Raw genomic sequence first — 25,067 nt, 5'->3', positions numbered from 1 at the left:
TTTTTGTTTTCTTATAGGTGTTATATAAACCGAGGCTCAAACACACCTTTGGTTCCTCCATTCGAAGACCCGGAATCCGCTATTAGGAAGAACAAGGATAAAGTCATTGAAGACACTAAACTGCCAAAGAAATCACCTTTCAAAGACCTTAAATCAATATTTGGGAAGAAGAAACGCAAGAAAGTGGGTGAGTCTAGCAATCAAAAGAGCGACGAAATCAAGGTTGAGAGTTTTGAAAAAGATTCCATTCCAAAAGAAACCGAGTTCGAAATCGAAAGGGAAGAAAGCGAAATCGAATCCGAAACAGTAAGCGAGCCAAAAAAAGAACCCGACAACACCATAACGGACATTGCCAACCTCTCGATGGAGGCGTACAAAAATAGAATTCAGACGACACCGGTTCGGGGATTGTGCAACTCGCCATACCCAACACTGCCACATTTGAACTTAAGGGGCACATCCTTACTACATTAAAGGAGATTCCTTTCAACGGAAAGGATCATGAAGACGCTTATAAGCATCTAGATGAAGTTAACGACATCGCCGACTACTTTAACATTCCAAATGTACCAAGAGAAATGTTGTTGTTAAGGATGCTCCCTGTCACTTTTATGGGAGCCGCAAAGGATTGGTTGAAACCACTACCACCGGGTGCGATTACTACATGGGTAAAAATGCATGAGAAATTTTTAGAACAATTTTTCCCACCTTCTAAAGTTGATAAACTCAAAAAGGCCATTGCAAATTTTGAACAACAAATGGGAGAGTCGTTGTACGAAGCATGGGAGCGCTACAAGGTTCTAATTAGAAATTGCCCACAAATTGACCTCAATGTGCAACAAGAAGTGTCGATCTTTTATGACGGGGTAAACGTCACCACTAGACAACTCCTTGAGCCTCAAGGTCCATTAACAAAGAAAAATCCGGCAAAAGTTAGGGAACTCGTTGAAGAATTCTCTAAGCACTCTAGAGAATATCATAACCCAAGGAATGACTCAACTCGAGGGGTGGTAAATTTTATAACCAATGATATGACAACAGTGATGGAAAAATTAGAAAGCATGGTCGAAGAATGACTAAAATGGACCAATCCATCCATGCCATTAGAGTGGGATGTGATAAATGTAGAGGGACTCACCTTAATAAGGATTGTGATCTTGATGAGAACGGGAACCGGAAAGCCCAAGTGTGTTACTCAAGCAGTGATAGATATGATGATGATTGGCGAAAACCCAAGAAAGAATGGCTACCATATGATGAGTACAAGAAGGCGAAGGAAGAAAAGTATAAGCAAAAAGCAAGATGTTTTTATCAAAAGGAGGAGCCTGTGCAAGAAAAGAAATTTGAGTAAGAAGATATGCTTACAAAATTTGCAGTTGCATCCGAGAAAAGGCACAACGATACCGATGCTGCAATAAAAGATCAACAAAACATGTTGAGAGATCAACAGAGCATGATTAAAGAGCACCAAATTATGATGAAAGATCAACAAGCTCTACATAGGAATCAGCAAGCCTTTATTCTCAATATTGAAAAACAACTAGACCAACTTGCACTACAAATATACGAGACACAACTGGGTGGACTTCCTAGTAATACCGAAAAGAACCCAAGAATAGCTCACGTAAACGCAATAACAATAAACCCTGAGAAGGATTTCACTCATTTAAGTCCAATCCAGAAAGAATAATCAAAAGTGGTGCAAGAGAAAAGAGAAAAAAAATCAAGAATCCCATACAGCTATGTCGACTGGACGAGTCCCAGAAAGGTACTCGGCGAGTCCAAGATCTAATGAAAAAACGGCTTTCCTTTAAAACCCTACCAGCATCCCTTGCCATTTCCGAGTCGAGCTATACATGATAAACAGATTCAAGAGTATAGGAAGTTTATAAAGCATATAAGAGCACTCCAAGTGAACATCCCGTTTATTGAAACGATAGTTCAAACGCCAAAATATGCAAGCTGGCTTAAGGGTCTCTTCACAAATAGAAGGAATATGGAAAAAGTGGCTGAAATAGTTTTGAATGAGCTGCCAGAGAAGATAGGTGATCCAGGAAGCATCACTATACCTTGTCAATTTGGAAACCTAATTACCACTCGTGCGTTGACCGATTCGGGGGATGGTATAAATGTTATGCCATATTCTTTCTTCAAAAAGTTAAACCTTCCAGAACCAAATCCTATTCAAATGACAATCCATCTACCCGATAAAACAATAATACATCCAAGGGGAGTATGCAAATATCTTCTCATAAAGGTGGATAAATTAGTGTTCCTTGTTGACTTTATAGTGTTGGATATGGACAAGGACCATAAAGTCCCAATCATTCTTGGTAGACCATTCTTGAATACCGCTTGTGCCTCAGTAGATGTGCACGAATCTAAACTAACACTAAGAGGGTGTGGGATGATTCGGTGATTTTTAATGCTGGCCAAGAGAATAAGCACATAGAGTTAAGTGATGATAAAACTTCCTCAATGGATTTGAATTATGAATTGTTAGAAAAAGAGTTGTCACTTTTGCATGAAAATAATTCAAGCGACTCCACCACTGTCTTTGAAGATAATTTTGATGCTAAAAGGGACCTGAAGGAGATAGAGAGACTGCTTGAGGAAGCCGAATACAAGGAAATAATCAGAAGTGCGAAAAGCCCGACTCACCAAGTAGCATCCACTAACTCGAAGAGTCCATGCGAAGAATCGCAATCAGATGGAGATTTTGGCCTAGACACGATGAATTATCTCTCTGGACTCGAAGTGTTCACCTTACCTGATAAAGTGGAGAAGCTACTTGAAGAGAGTGAAGTTATTAAAGGTTTAAGTAACTTTGAAGAAACGCACTTGGCTTGTCTTGACACGAATTTTCAAAATGATGAGCAATTCAAGATGACAAGAAAGAAAGTTTGAAAGAAGAAGAGAACACTAAGGTTTGGAATAATGATGCGCATAAATCTTCCATTGGGTTACACATTATTTATCAAAGAGTGAAAGAAGATAGGCCAACCAAAATTAAGAAAACCAAGCCTCGAGCTCTAGTCTCTACCACCTTTGAAGTGTTCACTTTTAAACCACTGGATTCTCTAATATATGAAGAAAGCGAGGAAGAATTAGTAACCTCGGGTGATGATGAAATGATGACTGAAAAGGCGATTGGGGTAGATAAAAGAGGAATGGAAATGATGGGGCATAAGGAAGAAGGAAAGAATAAGAAGTCTGGAAAAGGGATAATACATAAATCTAAAGAAAATGCCACAAGGAGAAGAAAGGAGGAGTTGAAAAAGGTGTATAAGAGGAAAATACATGCTTACAAAACAAAGTATAACACATAGAGGATTAAGCAAGAGTTCTTGATTGAGGAAACCGCTGAAACGTAGAGTGGGTAGGAGTCCAGCTAAAGACTCCTAAAAAAGAAGTGCTTATGGGATGCAATCCGATACTAGAGTTTGCTTTCCTTTTACCTTTCTTTTTCATTTTATTTTTCGTCTTTTATTGGTTTTCTTAGGATTTGTTTATCTAAATCTTCTTATTTGTCTAAAATGATTGCTTGAGGACAAGCAAAGTCTGAGTGTGGGGTGTGGTGGATTTATTTTAAAGCGAGTAAAATTTTTGAAAATTTTACAAACAGATAAATGACTCGCTAAGTCAGGTAACCTGCTTGATGAGTCTGTCACGACTCTACTCCACGAGTCGGGGAACCTACTCAACGAGTAGAGTTATTTTTGGGGGAAAAATAATAATAAATTTTACTATTATGTAAAATTAGGGTTTTTACCCTAATTGATAAACATTTGCCTCATTCGTTCCAACCGACACAACCCCCACCCACTCAACGTGCCAAGTTCTTCTCAAGCAACCATCTCTAAATCCTTTGATTTCTTCCAACAAGATAACATTTTTTTGTCTTATTTCTGATAAAGGTTCAATATTTAGTATTTTAATGCCTTTAATTTGTTAATTTGTGAAAAAAATCCGATTTTTGAAATTTACTTCAATACTAGGGTTTTGATTTTGGCCAAATTAGATTGTTATAGTAAAAAAAAATTGTGAATTAACACTTGATATACAACCCTAGACAAACCCCTGAAACAAATTTTGAGTTTCAATGGCTGAATATTCACAAAATTAGAACATGACTCGACTTGTTCTTCCGACTTGCTGAGTCTATTCGTGGACTCAACGAGTCCATGCCGCAGTTGTCTAGATTTTTTTTAACGTTTCTGTGGTATTTTGGTGTTGTTTTGTCTTGTGTTATTTTTCAGAAAATGTTCTGGAGGGGCTAAGGTTTTGGAAGCAGCCAAGGGGATATTCCTCGGTTGAGTTTTTCACAAATAACTTCAAAATCATCATTGGTTCGGGCAAAGAAAAAGTGTGAAATACTGAAGAAGAAAGAGATTTATGTTTCAAATGAAACAAATTAGGAATGGTTAGGGCAGGTTGGATTGGAAGAAGATTTGACCCCGTATTTGGTCAAAACTTTTATGCACAACGGGGTGACCATTACATGTGATGGGTGGAATAGATTGTTTAGGATTCAGGAACTGGTGTACCAGGAATTATGTTGGGTTTTTTTTCTCGACCATTACCTTCCGAGGGGGTTGTGATTATTATAATCCATGTGTCCTTACTTTTTGTCATGGCGGGGAGTATCGCCAATGTAGTATGGTAGAGCTTGGATGAAGGATGGGAATTTATGACCAACCCATGGTCATGTCTGAAGCTTTTGGAGCATTTCTTGAAAACTGCCATAAAGATTTACCGAAGGGTACAGTTGCTTCCACATGGTGGAACACTATAGCTAATCGAGTCTACATTCCCTCGGTAGCTCAAGAGGGAAGCATGCGTTCGCCTATTCACCGTTTGATTCATCGTTTGATCGCTAGTACCATAAATATACGAAAAGATGATGATAAAGCCCCAACCCTTGACATCTTCTATTTATGGTGCATCATTATGCCGAACACATTTTGCAACATTCCTTATAGTTTGGTAAAATATTTGGGTGAGGGAGCGATGAAGAATCGGACCTTCAAAGATAAATGGTCGGATGTTTGTGACCCGTCTACCAAGGACGTATGGTGTGTTGGAAAGAGGAGCCAATAATTTCTTGACTATGGTGCCTACACCTCCATTTAGTATTATGCTTTACCAGAGGGCAAGAATAGTTGAAAATTATGGTGGTGGTCATTTTGCAATTTGAAGAGATGATGAGGTTGAGACACCCGAAGAACCGGGTAGGTGGGTTAGACCAAGACATGAGCATGCACGAGAAGACCCACCGGTAATTCTAGTGGATGATGAGTTGCCTATGAATTGGTATAATATTGAATTAAGAAGTTACCAAGATGACCTTAGAAGAAGCATGAATTATCACAATAGTTCATTTGTTTACTTGTTCAATCACTTAAATATTCGACCAATGGATGGGCTCGAGTACCCGTATGTGAGGAGTTGGGATGAGAGGATAAGTCAAAGACAAAGTGGAGTCGGGGGAAGCGAAATAGGAGATGAAGATGAAGAAGGAGATGACAATTAGATATCCTTTTATTTTTATTTGTGTGGTTGGGTTTGAGATAATTTTCATTTGTTTTTGTTTGCTTTTGGTTGATGTTTGAACTTATAGTAATTAGGATTATGTAGGATGTTTTATTTGTTTTTCCTTTCCTATCACTTGTGTTTGTTTTGATCTTTTCAGTTTGAGGGTTAGGAATGCATGCGAGAGTATGGAGTCAAGGCTAACCAAGAAAAAAAATCGAGTCTATGCAAGAAGAGAAAAAAGAGAAGTTTTGAGTCTAATTATGAGCCTGATAATGAAAGGGGTTATTGAGAGCTTATTTACCGAAGGAAAATGAGGGAAAGTATCAATTTGATATTACCCACATACCTGAGCAACGGACCTGGAGTAGAAACAAAATTTGTCCATTCAGCGATGGACTCGGAGAGTACATATATGGGATCGACAAGTCCAAGTGTAAAAACTCTACTTATCCTAGCATTACGCTTGGAACTCGACGAGTTGACCATTATTTTACTTTTCAAGCCAACGATTTGATGACATTTGACACGACAATTGGCTACATTTTTTAAGATCATTTTCCAAGCGTTTCCAAGAGTTTTTCCGTCTATATTAGGAGATGTACCACATGATATTTGATGCCCAATGCATTGATGAGTTGTTCCCATGCCAAAGTCTGCTGAAGATGGAACTTTACAAAAAGATGGTTAACCTCGCAACTACTATCCCAGGGGAGTTTGTTCCAATTCTCTCTTTATTTTATTGTTCTTTATCATGTATAATATACAATGGGGACATTGCATAAAATAAGTGTGGGGTAGGGGGTTGGTTACATTTAGTCAAAATTTAGAATCTTAGATTAATTTTAAAAAACTTTGCATAAAAATTGCTAGGGTTAATTTAGGAAATTTTGGTAAAAGCAATTAGGGTTCATGCTAGTATTATGTTTAATGATCCTTTAAGGACCCAAATGTTTAGTTGAGATTATACACATTATAATGCATTTGTGGCCTCCTTTATTCTAGTGAAATCATGGGACAAAAATACAACCTCGCTTAGTTTGAGGGATGCAATATGTTTAGCATCGTGTACTTGATATGTATCCAGGAAGACTAGTACCTTTAACCAATAAAGGTTGAAGTTGAGTGCCTTGCTTAAGCATGTAGGTATTGAGTGAAAAAAAAGAGTGAGATATATGTTTAAAAAATAGAGAGAATTACAAGAAAAGGTTGTAAGAATTTTGGAGCAGTCAAAGTATGAAGATCAAAAGATCAAAATTCAGAAGAATCAAAAATTTGAAGATACTAAAAATCAAACAAGAATGTGGCTAAGTCAAAGAAATCAAGATCAAATTATCAATGAAGTGAAAAATTCCAAAGAGCTCCATTGTGGAATCAAAAATTTGTAATTTTCTAGATTATGTATGCTTGGCTTGCTTGACCAAAAATACCTTGAGGTTAAGAAAGTTTTCTGCGGATGGATTCGAAGGGCTGCATAAAACGAGCATTGTTCAAAAGAAGTGGGCAAGTGTTTATGAGGATTGTAAGTATTTAGGATGAGGGTGGTCCTTAGGAAAATTTTAGACACAAATGCATGTGTTGCGGTCTTGGCATAATGGTTGGGTTTGATTGGGATTGTCTTATGTGATGCTAGTGTGCTAAAATTCAGTTTTGCTTGGGGGCAATCAAAAGTCAAGTGTGGGGTATTTTGATATGTGCATATTTAGTTATATGTATTTTTTGTATAATCTTAATACTTTTTGGATATTTTATTTCAATTAATGAAGGTACTTAATTATGTTTAAATTATATTTTCAGCCTAAAAGATGTGCTCGGAAGAAAAAGGAGGCGGGAATAGCGATCGGAAGCTCGGGAATTGAAGAAAGAAGAAAAAGAGTCAAAAACCTGAAGAACTCGACGAGTAGGCACGAACATTCGCGAACCATTGGGTGCTTTACCGTGCACGGATTTTAAGTGAGGGACTCGGCGAGTTGGTCTATGGACTCGATGAGTCGCCCCTGTTTTCAGAAAACTATATAAAGGACATAAACTCACTATACAATGACTTTTGGCTGGAATCCCTGGAGACTGAATTGCGATTGAGAGTGATGCTAGAGCTCTGGAAATCGAGGATCAACCTTAGCATTCAATTTTGAGGAGATCGAAAGGCACAAATATATTCTCTTTTCTTAATCTAGTGTATTCATCATGTTTAAATCATTAGGTTTAAGTTATGAGATATTTTCTGCTATGAATATGAGCTAAAAACTCTTTGCTTATGTTAGGGTTGACAAACTTATAACTATGGTTTGAATTTTATGGCTTGGATTATTAATTTGGTGAATTTTGTTTTGTTAAGCTTGTTAAAGATCCTCATGTGTTGAAAATAACTATTTTTTGTTAATTATCAAGCCTATCAAGCCTAGAAATAGTGAGCATGAAACTAGGGGTTAATTAGAAAATAGGTAAATCAATGTGTGAGCTTGTGTGACGAACAACCATACAAGAAGTTAATTGAATTAGTAATTTAATTATCTAACTACAAGTCTTACTTAACCCGAATCAATAAACTAGGAAACTCCTTAGTTTAGCCAATTGGCCACTGTTTAAATTGATTTGTTTTCTAAAGATTGGTAATAGTGAACATGAATCTAATCGCATTAATCGGTAGCCAATGAAAAATTAATCATTGCACTTTCCATAAAATCAACCGTAGGAATAAGTAAGTTGAACCTGAACAGAAGTCTCCTTTATTATTGAATTTAGTTGATTATATTTGTTTTAGCTTTTAATTGTTTTGTTTAAGTGTTAGTTAAGTGATTAAGTTTCTAGTCTTGCAAAACTAGGGAAAACCTCTTTTCTTTTATTACTTGTTTTTTAGATAATTCTAGTAGTTAGTTTAATATACACTGCTTGATTAACTATACCACCAATTGACAGGTACATCGCCTTTTGTGTGTCTAAACTATATTTAAAAAGTAGGACTAAAACGAGTGCATTCAACACACATCAATCACTATGTTGCACTTTCTATGGTTGTTGTTGTTGCAGCATTAGTGGTAGTTGCTGCCGTAGGGGTTCGAGGAGAGAGAGTTTTCCAGTACCTAGAGTTTGATAATACGAAGCCTCCGGAGTATGATGGGGTCAAGGACCCGATTGTGGTGATGAGATGGTTGTCTGATGTGGAAGGATGTTTCTTCACATGATATTTTCCGGATAACTAGAAGGTCAAGTGCGCGTTAAACCTTCTTAGGTTGGGGGAGAAGGATTGGTCGAGATTGGTGACTAGTTCTTACACTCCTGAGCAAAGGGTTGCAGTGACTTGGGAGCGGGTCTCAGAGTTGTTCCGTACGAGATATGTTCCCCTGGTGGAGTGGGTGAGACTGGCCCAAAAACACGTGGATTTGAGGCAGACGACCGAGTCGGTGACGGAGATCACCAAGATGTTCACTGAGAGGGCTTTGTTCAGTCATTAGTTCGTTACTTTAGAGTAGGCTCAGACGATTCGGTATTTGAGTATACTAAAGATGTATATTCAACAGTTTTATGTCTACCCGACGATACAGTACCCTCGTTGAGCTTTAGGATGTCGCGAGGAGATGAGAGATTGAGATAGAGACCCAAACAAAGGAGCAGAGCCGAGCCAGTTCAATTCTATCCTGTAGCGAAATGGATCAAGTCTGTCGGCCAGAGTTCGGGAGCAGTTAAGGAGAGGTGAAGATCTTTTTATGTCATAGATATGACGAGGAGGTCCATTTTTGTAGAGATTGCAGGCGGAGTGCACGAGTTTGTTTTGATGGGTTTTAGTCATAAGAACATCCTATGTGCTCATACAACCCCTAATGCTTGGATCTAGGTTTCTCTATTGTACATGCAAGTTATCCAAGACTATAAACCCTAATTCTAGCATACAAGTAATCATATTAACATAATAATGGGTTTAAGACATTACCTTGATTGTTATGTAGCAATAACAATCCAATTCCTCCTTGTATTGACTTTAGAAAGCTTAGAGTCACAAATGTCACTCCTCTAATGGTTCACAAACACCAAGAGCAAGAGGATGAAGAGGAGAGAGGATGGAGGCTGTCCCAAAACGTGTGAAACCCTAGAAGGATGCTTAGCCCCATTTTTAGGTCATAAGGAATGTATATATAGTTAGGCTATTAGGGTTATCTAACAAGGAAACCCTAAATTGGATGCTTAAGCCCTAAGCAACCCATAGATTCCTTTCCTTAAGGCCTTGGACGATTTCCTCATGAGCTTTCCCATAGAATTCGTCCACTCCTTAATATAAGGCAATCCATAGCTCAAATTGCAATTATCTTATAATTACAATTCCAGTCCCTTAAGTTTAATTAATCTCTTTTAGTTACAAAACTAATTACCAATTAATTCTTGACTAATATTAATTAAACAATATGATTTCTCCTTTAATATATTATTCTCATAATATATTAATAAATCATATTTAATTCTTTCTCTCCATAATTCATCCTATCAAGTTGCTTTGGTGAAGGCAACCCAAAAGGACCATGCACCATCGGGTCAAGTACATACCAAAATAGCTACATCAGAGATCATTGTCTTTTTATCATTTTCGGTGATGTGTTGGATCCTACACCCTTGGCTTGACAATTACCTGACGTTCGTCATGGTACGACCTAACTCCCGGACACCAAGATTTGAGTTAGCAGTTCTTCTACTTAGCAATCGCCTTATTATATATGTTTTAATTAATTTTTGATTATGTTGGAATTTATGATTGTTTTGTGGGTTCAGATTATCCTATGTATTTGGATATAAGTGATTACGATCAAGTGGTGGAGTTTAGGTTAGTCTGGATATCGAAGGATTGTGAAGTTTTCAAATTCTAGCATATTTCGAGTGGGGGAGAGTGGAACTTCGCAGTAGTAAAACCTTGTGCGAAGGTTCAGTTCTCAGTCAGATTTCTCCAAGTTCAAGACTTCCGCACAGTAGCTGAATCTTTTGATTTTGCGTCAAGATCATTGTCAACTATTGGATTTGTTGGATTAGGTGTCTAAGACAATAACTATAATTGGTATGTACTTGACCCAAGAGTAGCGTGGTCTTTTTGGGTTGCCGTCACCAATGCAATTTGATAGGATGGACTTTTGAGAATAAGGTTGTTTGTGATTTGTTAATATATTACAATTATAATATATTAATATGAAATCATATTATTTAATTAGTATTGATCAATAATTAATTTGGAATTAATTTAGTGATCAAAAGAGACTAATTAAATATATGGGGATTGATTTGGTAAATCAATGATTCTTATAGTATGGGTCAATGATTCATAGTTAATTAGGATGGGCTAAACCAACATGGATAGTCCATGGAGGTTTAACCCATGTAGCCTAACTAATATGAAAGGTCATGGTGCATTAGGGTTTGCGTGGATGTAACCCTAGCACTTGTCACACTATAAAAGGAACTCCCTAGAGCTAAAATTTGTGGCCAATACATTCTTGGAGAGTGTGAACCGATTTTGTGATATATAACTTATTATCTCAAGCCTCCTTTTGCACTTGGTGTTTGTGACACATTAGAGGCATCACATTTGAGGTGCTAAAGCTTTTAAAGGCTAAGAACTATAAGTCCTACTAAGAGGTAAGTTATCTAACTAGTTATATTGTTCGATTGTCAATTTGTATGCTAGTTAGGATGTATGCTTTGGAAAAACAAATTGCATGTATAATTAGAGAAAACATAGATCCAAAGCATCTAGGGTTGCATGTGCACCATAAGGTTGTTAGAGTGCTCAAAACCCTTCAGTGGTATGAGAGCCTAGGATTGTTTTATGTTATACTTGATGCTTGTTAGTTTTTCAAGTTGAAAAAAACGATTTTCTGGCCTCTGACTGACGAACTTTCCGAATCAACTAGTTGAATCGACGAGTGCACTCAGTAAAAGGGCAACTCGACGAGTCAGGATGATGCACTCGATGAGTTGATGGTTGTGGTTGCAGAATTTTGATTTTTTGGGCAGAATTTGATTAGGATCATTACCACAAACTGTTTTTTGAAGCATGAAATCTGTTTTCTTTATATGGTAGTGATCATGCTCATCCAATTAAAAGATAATTGTTAAAATTTCAAGATTTGTATTAGTTTATATGATTAGGCTAATTTCTTGCAAATTGTTGATATGAATTATCTTGACTTATGAGTTTAACTAGATTCTAGATAAGTTATTTGATTGTTTTGTTAATTAAAATATTGATCTAAATGCTTTTAATGAACTCCATAACTTGTCCTCAAGTTATGGAAAATGAAAAGTATTATTTTTAAAAGTCATTAAACTCATAAGTTATGGAAATGAAAAGTTTGAAGAGTTTCAAAACTTAGCCTCAAGTTTTAGAATTTGTAAAGTCACACTTATAAATACTTTAATTCCAAACCCTAGAATTTTAAAAGTTTAAAATGCAACCTTTATACTATTATAATATTAAAACTTTAATAATTATATATATGTATAAGACAAGTCAGTCTTGCCGTTAATATGCCTCATTCATAAAGTCAGTCTATAAGGGGGGTATAAGGTTACTGCCTATAAAATGATGGTCTAATGGGTGTCCACTCTCACCCACCGCTTCCTTGACTAGTGGAGGGTCGTTAGCCGAACGGGTAGGATATGAAATTAATTCTTGTTAAAAGTATAATGATAATTATAAAGTAACTAAAAGTTTTATTAAATTCCCAATCTTAGTTACTTTAGGAAAAATGTGAAATTGATACTAATCCATGAAATTGCACTTTGCACCTTTGCAAGTCGTTAATGGAGCGTGTGTGGTTAGCTGACACATTAACTTGGACTAGTAAGGGTGGCAAATGGTAGCTAGATGTTTGCCATAGATCAATGGAGCGTGTGTGGTCAGTCGACACATTGATTAGGTGATAAATGACATCAAATGTACCAAGCACATTTGCATGGTTATTCATACCTTGTTTGTGATCCTCGATATCTCAGTTACAAACTTGAAGGGAATAATCGAGATTTAAACATGCCATTGAAAAGTTCAATGAATCTCAAAGGAATCTAGGAATTTCAATCCAATTAAAACTTAATCATCAATTTCGTTTTTCATGGTGTAAATTGGTAAATCGTCATTTACCTACCTTCAAATGTTTTGCAATTGGATTACGACATCCCTCGTCCAAATTGGTGTGTGTATGTGTGTGTATGTATGTATATATATATATACATATATATATATATATATATATATATATATATATATATATATAGGTTCATGTATTCTAACTATTTATTGTGTGGATGTAGGAATCAATATGGACCAATCATTTTACAAACCTAAACAAGGGTAAATATATAATCTCTCCTATTATTTTATTTTGGTAACTAAATAATTATTTAATTAATCCTTATTAAATCCTTAAAATATTTATAAATTTTGGTTACCATCGATCTGTCTCGTCCTCTTCAACATTGCCCTACCATCATGCAAACCCTTCAATCTTTGGCAAAAGAAACCAGCAACCATATTACACTAGCCACCCCCATCAGTGCCTGAACAACCCACATCTCTCTCTCTCTCTCTCTCTCTCTCTCCCCCATTATTAGGTGAAACCCTCCATCGGAGATGGAGTCTCCGATCACCAAATGGGAGGCAATGGCCCCTCTCATGTCAAAAAACATAACCCCAAACACCCCTGCAACTTGTTGAAGAGGCACCACCCAAACGCCCCTGTTGCTACTACTTTTCTTTTGACAATGGCTGTCGGATATGAGGCAAAAAGGACGAAGAAAGGATCGCTAGAGATCGGCGACCCTTCCCCTCCTCTACGTGTTTTGCTACCAGACTAGTCAAGAGGCGTCCAGAAACAACCCATCGCCACCATTCCCTTCGCCTTCTCCTTCTTAACAGAATTTCGGGCACCAGAGTAGCTTTTCTGATCCTTCCCGTCATTTTTCCCATTCTTCTTCCTCCTTTCCGTTGACTAAATCAGCCAAACTCCCTCCTAAATCATCAACCACCTTTGTTGTCATTCCCGATAGGTGGTTGTCGATGACTAAATCATGATGCCCGGAAGAATCGTCGGTCTCGACGGACCCCTTATCCCTCTTTTTCACAATGGAATTTCCTCATAGATCCATCTGATTTGCCTCTTAATTCCTCTTCCCTCTGCTCGACAAATGAGCCATTGGAGGCGTTTGTCTACTTCATTCACATTTCTTTTGTTCATTTGTTCCTCTTCTCTAATCAGATCCAAGGTTTTTTGATTTTGATCTTCAACTCTCTTACTTAAATAATCATGTATAAACTGAGGAACCTCATAACAAAGTTCGATTTCATTTCTTTCTTTTAGCCATTCAATTCTTTTTCTAATATTTTACTTTTTGGTTTAGCACCTTCTTGTGATAAGATGGTATACTTGGTATTGTAATGCAGGGCTCAGCTACCTATGAATATACATCAATAGGAAGCACAAATAAAGCAAAGGGATTTTGGGGTGTTTTAGCAAGGAAGGCTAAATCAATCCTTGATGATGATAATGACTCTACTAAACATTTTGATCCTCCTATTAATAGTGTGAAGCCAGGAATAGTCTCAACAAGCAACCAGGTAGATATTAACTTTCACAATTCAAATAAAAAGTATTATTTATTTGTTGTTTGATAATTGACACCACTATCTTGATATTTCCATATATGATGCTTTAACACTCAGGTTGAGCATCATTTTGGCTTGTTTAACATTATAAATCTTCATTTTGCATTGATATATAATATTGGTTAGGGGTTATTCTGCCAGAATTGAATTAAATTCTGGCGGAATGGAATTGGGAATTTCAATTCTGTTGTAATGGAATCATGATATTTCATCACTAATTTGTGCATTTTCTACAATTCTTGGTTATGGATTTTGGTGCAATTCACAGCTCCTTGTTGAGAACATATTCTTTGTTCTCATACCAGTAACCATCCTGATGTTTCTGATCCAATCAGTAAAGTTGGATCCATTAAAGATGACTCTCCCACAAAGATTCATGAGAGAGAAGGAGCTAGTAGGGTTTGAGCCAGAAGCATTGTTATTGGAAGACATCTGAAAAGAAGAGGGAATAGATTAGATTAGATATAGAGATAGTCCTTAATAAAACACCCAAGTGTAATATTAAGGCTAGGACCCAGCACAATATTTTATAAATTAGAAGAGGGATGCTGTAATCTAAGTTATAAGATATTTGAAGGTAGGTGAATGACGATTCACCAATTTCCACCATGAAAACAAAATATTTAATTAGGTTTTTAATTGGTTTAGAAACTCCTAAATTCTTTGAGATTCACTGAACTTTCTTCAATGGCATGTTTCAATCTCGAGGGTGCCCTTCAAATTTTGTGACTGGGATGCCGAGGATCACAAAACAAGGTGTGAAGTAACCATGCAAATTACTTGGTACCCTTAATGTATTACCCCTCAATCGATGTGCCGGTTAACCACACACGCTCCATCGATACTATGATAAACATTAAGTCACCCTTTACTACCTTGTTAAGTTCAAGTTAGTGTGCCAGTTAACCATACACGCTCCACTAACGACTTAAACAAAGTGTAAAGTGTAATTTCATGAATTATCACCTTATTCACATTTTCCTAAAATAACTAAGATTGGGAATTCAATAAAGTTTAGTTAATTAGTATTATCATTATACTTTTAAAGAGAATTTATAAGTCCTTGTCCTATCCGTTCGGCTAACAACCCTCCACTGATCAAGGAAGCGGTGGATGAGAGTGGACACCCATTAAGTTGCCATTTTATAGGCAACAACCTTATACCCCCCTTATAGACCGGCTTCGTGAATGAGGCGTACTAGCGGTAAGACGACTTGATCTTATACATACATACATACATATATATATATATATATATATATATATATATATATATATATATATATATACATACATACATACATATATATATATATATATATATATATATATATATATTAACTAATAATATTATAAAGTATAAGGGTTGAATTTTAACTTATAAAATTCTAAGGGTTGGAACTAAAGCTTTAATCATGACTTTACATGTTCCAAAACTTGAGGGCAAGTTTTGTAAACTTTCAAAACTTTTCATTTCTTATAACTTATAAATTTAATTGAGTATTAAAATGAAGACTCTTTATTTTTCTAACTCTTGTGTTCTTTTAATGGATTTTATTAAAGTGTGACCTTTGGTTTTCCATACCTTGAGGACAAGTTATGGACTCCTTTAAGACACATAATGACCATCAATTAAACTACCAAATAGGTTACAAACAATTCCTATGATCATCTAATCTTCATAAGTTCAAGAACATGAATATGAACATTTCAAGAATCATAAATTACTCATAAAACTTGTAATTTTTTATTATAGCCATTGTAAATGGATTAGCATACACATTACACCATCTAAAACAAGTTTTAATACACCAAAATAGTTTAGGATAATGTTTCTAGTCCATTTCCAGCAGAAAAAGTCGAAAATCTTGCAACGTCCCAAAATACGATACAAAAATTTTTGTTTAATAATTACTAAAAACACCATGATAACATCATAAGGTAAAACTCGTACGTCAATATCTCAAAAACAATAGCAAAGTGTTATGAGTAACTGTATCAAATCCCATCTATTAAAAAAAACTAAGAACAACTCCCAGGACAACTGAAGTTGTGGTGTGTGCGATGCCATCAACCCGAGCTCTTCCCTTTGCTTGCGGAAGTACCTGAAACCAAAACTGAAACTGTAAGCACGAAGCTTAGTGAGCTCCCCCAAACTACCACATACCATACAATAACATATAAACACATATTGGGCCTTGCCCACTGCATCGGGACAAAGCCCGGAAACTGCATCGGACCGAAGTCCGGAACTGACTGGGACCTTGTCCCCTGCATCGGACCAAAGTCCGGAACTAACTGCATCGGACCGAAGTCCGGAACTGACTGGGACCTTGTCCCCTGCATCGGACCGAAGTCTGGGACTAACTGCATCAGAACGAAGTCCAGAACTAACTGCATCGGACCGAAGTCCGGAACTGACTGGGCATAGCATAACATAGCAAAAACATATATCAAATAGCATAACACACATGATCATAAACTCATATACTGCATACTACGCCAGGCCGTAGCCCATAACACTTAACACATAAATCCTGTCTGAGCCACGAAGGCATCAAACAAACTAACAACTGCATCGGACCAAAGTCCGGAAACTACTGCTACTAAACGGGCCAACATTGTGCCCTTAGACCCGTTCCTACTGGAAGGAAACTCACCTCGTGATCTGGCTGCTGAGTGTGTGGCTCCGGGAACTATCTGCTGCTGCTCCGGTATCTCCCCGGCTAAAAATCCACAATTACACTCAATCAAATTATTAATAATTGTATTGGGGTAAATGACTCCTTTACCCCTGGCTAAAGTCAACTCTCCTGGTCAAAGTTAACTTTATAGTTGACCTGACTCGCCGAGTTGGGCCGCCAACTCGCCGAGTCCTTACTCTCATTTCTCACCTTACTCGCTGCTACTCGTCGAGTATGGCATCAACTCGACGAGTTCCCTTTCGAATCTAAAACTTCAGGCAATCTGCATCAGACTCGCCGAGCCGTATGAACAACTCGACGAGTTGTTCTTCGAGCTAAGAAGATTGCCTTGGACTCGCCGAGTTGTATGAACAACTCGCCGAGTCCCTCTATTACTGAGTCTAACCACAACTCACTGAGTCCCCTCCATCACTCACTGGTCTCACTCGGCATCACTCAAAAAGGGAAAAATCGGGGACTCGCGGCTCGACTCGCCGAGTCGTTCTTCCGACTCGCCGAGTCGTTTGCATGCAGCAACTCAAAACTTGATTCTGCTTGAATCCATTGCATAAAACTTATAGATCTGGACTCCCTTAACTCGATTAGCACGTAAAGATTCTATCTTTACGTGCCCATATGCATTCATGAAGATAAAATAGCTCAAAAAGCATAATAAAGGCTAGATCTAGGGTTTCCATGCAAAGTATCTTCATAAAGGCAATAGATCTGGGCTCTGAAACTTCTCAATGAATAGATCTAAGGATATCTCGACTTATTAGAGCATTCATACAATCATAAGGTTTGGGAAAAGCATCAACTAGATCTAGAAGAGTTCTAATGGAGGTTTAAAGCATAAAACAAGAGGGAAATCCGAAGAATACCTCAAATAACTCTGATTTGCCCTTGGATCTTTGCACTACTCCTCTTCTCCTTGCTCCTTTCTTCTTCTCCTTCTTCAAGCCTTCACAAATCACACAAGAACACTTAGATCACTCAAGGATGGATTAGGGTTTTCTCACAGCGTTCTGAGGGTGAAGGAGGCGAGAATGGGGGCTATAAGGTGGATTAAATAGTGAGCAACCCGAAGATTTAGGGTTTCAACCTGGCAGGCCGACTCGTCGAGTCCCGAATATGGACTTGCCAAGTCGCCGATCTATACGCTGATCAACAACGCGACCCTACTCGACGAGTTGGGACATAGACTCGCCGAGTTCCTCCGTTAACTTCAAAAATAAGTACTAAGAACCACATACCAGGGGCGGGTCGTTACAATTCTCCCCCACTTGACTCAGACTTCGTCCTTGAAGTCTGCTGCTGCATCTGCAAATAACCCGGGATAATGTTCTCTCATTTCGTCTTCAGCCTCCCACGTCCACTCAGACCCCTTCCGGTGCTCCCACTGCACCTTCACTAGCTGAATTACCTTGTTCCTCAAGGTCTTTGCTTTCCGGTCCAGAATCGCGACCGACCTCTCAATATAATTCAAGCTGCTATCCACCTGGATATCCTCTAAAGGAACAACTGCTGACTCGTCCACCAAACACTTCCTTAACTGAGACACATGGAAAGTGTTGTGGATCTAGCTAAGCTCTGCCGGAAGATCTAACCGATAAGCAACCCGACCCACCCGGGCCAAAACCCTGAAAGGACCAATAAACCTGGGACCCAACTTGCCCCTTTTCCCGGAACCTGATAACACCCTTCCAAGGTGAGACCTTCAAAAGAACCATGTCACCCACCCGGAACTCCAAGTCTGAATGCCTCCTATCGGCTTAACTCTTCTGCCAACTCTGCGCAGTCTGCAGTCTACTACGGACCTGCTGGATCAACTCGGTCGTCTTGAGCACCACCTCTGTGCTCCCAATGACTCGCTGACCCACCTCGCCCCAACAAATCGGGGTCCTGCACTTCCTCCCATAAAGCATCTCAAAGGGAGGTCGATCGATGCTCGCATGATAACTGTTGTTATATGAAAATTCCGCTAACGGAAGATACGTATCCCAACTGCCACCAAAATCCAAAACGCATGCCCTAAGCATGTCCTCGAGAGTCTGAATCGTCCTCTCACTCTGCCCGTCCGTCTGAGGGTGAAAAGCAGTGCTGAAGTGGAGACGAGTACCCATCTCGTCATGGAACCGCTTCCAGAATCGGGAGGTAAAACGGACATCTCGGTCTGACACCACCGATACCGGCACTCCATGACGTGCCACAATCTCACGCACATAGATATCGGCTAACTTTTCTGCCGATATACTCTCCTGGATCGGGATAAAATGGGCACTCTTCGTCAACCGATCCACTACTACCCATATCGAATCTACTCCTCGTGCGGTCCTAGGAAGCTTGGTGATAAAATCCATAGTGATGTCCTCCCATTTCCACACGGGAATGTCTAACGGCTGCATCTTGCCGTGAGGCCTCTGATGTTCTGCCTTGACCTTCCTGCAGGTCAGACACCTCTCCACATACCAAGCAACATCCCGCTTCATGCAGGGCCACCAATAATCGGGTCGAAGATCTCTATACATCTTCGTTGCCCCTGGATGGATAGAAAATCGAGACTTATGAGCCTCGTCCATCAACACCTATTGTACCACGCCTCCATACGGTACCCACACTCTCCCATGAAGAGTTAACAACCCTCGACTATCATAATCGAACGCAGCTACTCGACCTACAATCCTCTCACATTTCTGCTTCTCTTCCTTGAGGCCCTCAACCTGAGCCTCCCTGATCTGTTCCAACAACGGAGTAATCACAGTCATTCTCAAACACAAATCTCTGATAGGGGCTGCTGTCACCTTCCGACTTAAGGCATCGGCCACTACATTGGCCTTCCCTGGGTGATAAAGGATTTCACAATCATAATCCTTCAGCACATCCAACCATCTCCTCTGCCTCATGTTTAGACTCGGTTGATCCATAAGGTATCTCAAGCTCTTTTGATCCGTGTAGATGGTACAACGGACCCCATAAAGATAATGTCTCCAAATCTTGAGGGCAAACACCACTGCCCCCAGCTCCAAGTCGTGCGTAGGATAATTAGCCTCGTGAGGCTTCAACTGTCTCGAGGCGTAGGCTATCACATGCCCCCGCTGCATCAACACTGCTCCCATACCTGTGATTGAGGCATCACAGTAGACTACAAAATCCTCTATCCCCTCGGGCAGGGAAAGAATCGGAGCCTCGCATAACCTTTGCCTAAGGGTCTCGAATGCCGTCTGCTGCTCAGGACCCCAACGAAACACCACCGACTTCCTAGTCAGTCGGGTGAGCAGTACTGCAATCTTGGAGAAATCCTAAATGAACCTCCGGTAATACCCTGCCAACCCCAGGAAACTCCGAATCTCGGTTGGAGACCTCGGGACTTCCCACTGCATCACGGCCTCTATCTTGGCCGGATCTACCAATATACCCTTCTGGTTGATGAGGTGACCAAGGAACTGCACCTCACGCAACCAAAACTCGCACTTGGAGAACTTCGCGAAAAGCCTCTCCCTTCTCAACACTTCTAGCACCTCCCTCAGGTGCTCCTCATGTTGCTCCTGAGTCTTGGAGTACACCAAGATATCATCTATGAATACTATCACAGACCGATCCAGCATCGGTCTGCATATGCGATTCATGAGGTCCATGAATGCGGCTGGAGCATTAGTGAGCCCAAAGGGCATCACTACAAACTCATAATGACCATATCGGGTCCTGAAAGCAGTGTTCTGCACATCTTCGCCTCTAACTCGCATCTGGTGATATCCGGAGCGTAAATCGATCTTGGAGAACCAAGAAGCTCCCTGCAGCTGATCAAACAAATCATCTATCCTCTGGAGAGGGTAACGGTTCTTCACCGTTACCTTATTCAGCTCCCGGTAGTCGATGCACATACGGTGCGACCCATCCTTCTTCTTCACAAATAAGATCGGCGCCCCCCAGGGTGAACTACTCGGCCGAATAAAACCCTTGTCCAGCAACTCCTGCAGCTGCGTAGACAACTCCTGCATCTCAGGGGGAGCTAGCCGATACGGTGCCTTGGCTATCGGAGCCGCACCAGGAATTAGGTCAATCCCAAACTCGACCTGTCTCTCGGGAGGTATTCCAGGTAAATCCTCCGGGAATACATCCGGAAAGTCTCGCACTACCGGAACATCGTCCATTGTCGACTTGCCCTCCTCCCGGGCATCCATAACGTAGGCTACATAGCCTGCGCAACCCTGCTGAAAATAGCATCTCGCCCTCGTGGCTGAACAAAGAACTGGTCCATGTTGTGGCCTCTTGCCCTGAATCACTAACTCACGACCACTGGGAGTGCGAATCCTCACTAGCTGTAACTCGCAATCAATCACGGCCCCGTTGGGGCTCAACCAATCCATGCCTACTATAACCTTATTTCCTCGCAGGGGAATAGGGACCAAATCCACCAAAAACTGCTCATCAAACAACTGAAGAGAACATCCTCGATGTACTCTGGCAACCCTCACGGTCCTATCAACTGCTATCTCAACCTCTAGTGGACAATCCAGCTCCCCAGGAGCTCTACTAAATCTCTTGCTAAGCGCTAGCGATACAAACGATCGGGTAGCCCCCGAATCAAATAGTACTGTAGTAGAGATGCCGTTCACAGAGAACGACCCTATACAAAACATATAACCATAAGCAATACTCAATAGTAATAACAATAATGTAGAGATGAAGGGAAAAATACATACCCGTCACCACATCTGGAGTCGCTCGCGCCTCCTCTGCTGTCAACTGAAAAGCTCGACTCCTAGCCACTGGTGTCTCTGCTCGGCCCTGACGGCCATCTGTAATCCTCAAAGTAGCAGGGGCAGGTGCAACCACCTTCCCTGCTGCAGCTAAACTTGGACACTGGGACTTTTTATGTCCCTTCTGATTGCACTGAAAGCAAATCAGATATGATGCTACAACAGCAGTAGCAGGGGCTGTACAATCCCTGCTCAAATGCCCAGTCCGACCGCACTTGTAGCAGCCGGAACTCCCTGCCTTTCACGTTCCCTCGTGCAATCTCCCACACTTGCCACATCGACCATGGCTCTGCCGACTCCTGGACCTGTGATCAGATACCTTGGGCTTTTTGCCCGAACCTCCTGAACCCGAAACCGCCTCTGGTTTCCTCTTCTTCTCCATCTCTAGGTCAATCTCCCTCTCCCAAGCTCTAGCAATCATGTCATCCAGCGTTTTACAGCTGGACCGGCTCACAAACATGCGGATATCACTCCGCAACATCTCATGATAACGGGCCTTCTTCATCTCCTCATCGGATGCATACTGAGGAACAAGAAGAGCCCTCTCCCTGAACTTGGCGGTGATCTCCGCCACGGTCTCTGTAGTCTGGGTGAGGTCCTGAAACTCTCGGGCTAACTGCTGTACCTCAATAACTGGTGCAAACTCTGCCCTGAACCTGGTAGAGAAATCGACCCAGGTCATGGCATCTAACGCTGCATCATCTCCAATGATATGACCGACCTCCTCCCACTAATCCCGTGCCCTGTCCTTCAGAAGACAGGACACCAATCTAACCTTGTCCCCCTCGGGACACCTGCTAGTGCGGAATGCGTTGGCCACATCTGCCAACCATCTCGTGCTCGCTATGGGGTCCCACGCCCCATGGTAGTCTGGAGCTCCACATGCCCTGAACTCCCAGAATGTAAGTGTGCGCGACCCCATCATGGCCGCCATCTCGGCACGGAAAATGCCCAATCTCTCATCCATCAGCTCTAAAATACCCTCCTTGATCGAACCGAAGATCACAGGAGTCTGCTCCAGTATGATGCGGGTAACCTCAGAAGAAAGGAACTCTCTGGTCTGCTCATCCATCTGCCCGGCCTCCGGGCCTGATCCTAATCCTGATCCCCCTCCGGCATCTGAACTGCCGACTGCTGGTCTCTAACGCAAAACTACCATTCTGAAACATATCATAACAACATCAGAAAACTGAAATATCTCAAGGGATCATGATACTACTACTAGCTTCCTGGTCTTGTCTTGGCCTTCCTTGATTCGAGTACGGATCCTCTGCTTTCAGTAGTACGGGCCCATACTACCTTCCACATCTATCCGTACTTTCCTCAAGAACTGCCTCAACTCCACCAAGTCACTTCTACTACTGCTGCTCTCTGCTACTCTCATCCTAGGCTTGCCCTAGGGAAATCTATGACTCTATTCAAAACAGTCCTCAGCTGCTAAAGGCCTCCTTGTGACAATAATTAGTCATCACCTGAATACCATCACATGTGATGAGGCTCAGATAATCCTTCGAGTAAAGGACTCGTCCCTACAACGGTTAGACTCAAACAAGAGCTGCGCAATAGAGCCAAATCCAACACTCTGAGATTATTCAACCCTGGTCACATTTGATGTGTCGTATTCACCTAATGACTAACTCCCGTCACTCAGAGTCCCACAAAGTACGAAGCAAGCAACATTCAGATACAGGAAATTACTAAAGCAAATCTATTCTCATAACGAAATATTGTTCTAGCATACAATGCTAAACTCATACTATCAAGCATAACCTAAACAGGCTATCCTACTACTGTCTACTTCAATACTAGCATGCAGATCTCGTAAAGCTGAAACACATAAAGCAGGCACATAAGGCATCCTCCTAGATCCTTAGTCCTATTCTAGCATGCTATTCTACTGAAACTAAAACTGATAAACATAAAGTAACATGTATGGGTAATTTGAGAGTACTTACTTGAGCTCGGTTGATCGCATACGCCACACCATTTTCCTTTTATCAAACCTCTTCTTTTTTTTCTAAGTTCTTTTTCAAAATCATTTTCAAAAACATTTTTCCCTTGAAGGTCTTTACCGTTTCCTTAGTTTGAGTTCAGACACACCCGAAAGTATATCCGAATCCCTCAAACCAAGGCTCTGATACCAACTTGCAACGTCCCAAAATACGACCCAAAAATTTTTGTTTAATAATTACTAAAAACACCATGATAACATCATAAGGTAAAACTCGTACGTCAATATCTCAAAAACAATAGCAAAGTGTTATGAGTAACTGTATCAATACTGTATCAAATCCCATCTATAAAAAAAACTAAGAACAACTCCCAGGATAACTGAAGTTGTGGTGTGTGCGATGCCATCAACCCGAACTCTTCCCTTTGCTTGCGGAAGTACCTGAAACCAAAACTGAAACTGTAAGCACGAATCTTAGTGAGCTCCCCCAAACTACCACATACCATACAATAACATATAAACACATATTGGGCCTTGCCCACTGCATCGGGACGAAGCCCGGAAACTGCATCGGACCGAAGTCCGGAACTGATTGGGACCTTGTCCCCTGCATCGGACCAAAGTCCGGAACTGACTGGGACCTTATCCCCTGCATCGGACCGAAGTCCGGGACTAACTGCATCGGACCGAAGTCCGGAACTAACTGCATCGGACCAAAGTCCGGAACTGACTGGGCATAGCATAGCATAGCAAAAACATATATCAAATAGCATAACACACATGATCATAAACTCATATACTGCATACTACATCAGGCCGTAGCCCATAACACTTAACACATAAATCCTGTCTGAGCCACGAAGGCATCAAACAAACTAACAACTGCATCGGACCAAAGTCCGGAAACTACTGCTACTAAACGGGCCGGCATTGTGGCCTTAGACCCCTTCCTACTGGAAGGAAACTCACCTCGTGATCTGGCTGCTGAGTGTGTGGCTCCGGGAACTATCTGCTGCTGCTCCGGTATCTCCCCGGCTACAAATCCACAATTACACTCAATCAAATTATTAATAACTGTATTGGGGTAAATGACTCCTTTACCCCTGGCTAAAGTCAACTCTCCTGGTCAAAGTCAACTTTACAGTTGACCTGACTCGCCGAGTTGGGCCGCCAACTCGCCGAGTCCTTACTCTCATTTCTCACCCTACTCGCTGCTACTCGTCGAGTATGGCATCAACTCGACGAGTTCCCTTTCGAATCTAAAACTTCAGGCAATTTGCATCAGACTCGCCGAGCCGTATGAACAACTCGACGAGTTGTTCTTCGAGCTAAGAAGATTGCCTTGGACTCGCCGAGTTGTATGAACAACTCGCCGAGTCCCTCTATTACTGAGTCTAACCACAACTCACTGAGTCCCCTCCATCACTCACTGGTCTCACTCGGCATCACTCAAAAAGGGAAAAATCGGGGACTCGCGGCTCGACTCGCCGAGTCGTTCT

General features: G+C 40.6%; 1 non-coding gene across 1 annotated transcript; it reads right to left on the bottom strand.

Annotated features, from left to right (window-relative positions):
• Positions 1–722: 722 nt before the first annotated feature.
• On the bottom strand, positions 723–829 carry LOC145044481 (small nucleolar RNA R71). The gene has a single exon (XR_013681430.1). It is a non-coding gene; the product is annotated as a small nucleolar RNA R71 (small nucleolar RNA).
• Positions 830–25,067: the final 24,238 nt, after the last annotated feature.

The sequence above is a fragment of the Lactuca saligna genome, chromosome 4 (genome assembly GCF_052625555.1).
Source record: "Lactuca saligna cultivar CGN05327 chromosome 4, ASM5262555v1, whole genome shotgun sequence".
NCBI lineage: Eukaryota > Viridiplantae > Streptophyta > Magnoliopsida > Asterales > Asteraceae > Lactuca > Lactuca saligna.
Note: the sequence above shows the minus strand (reverse complement) of the source record. Positions and strands in the feature narration are given on the sequence as shown.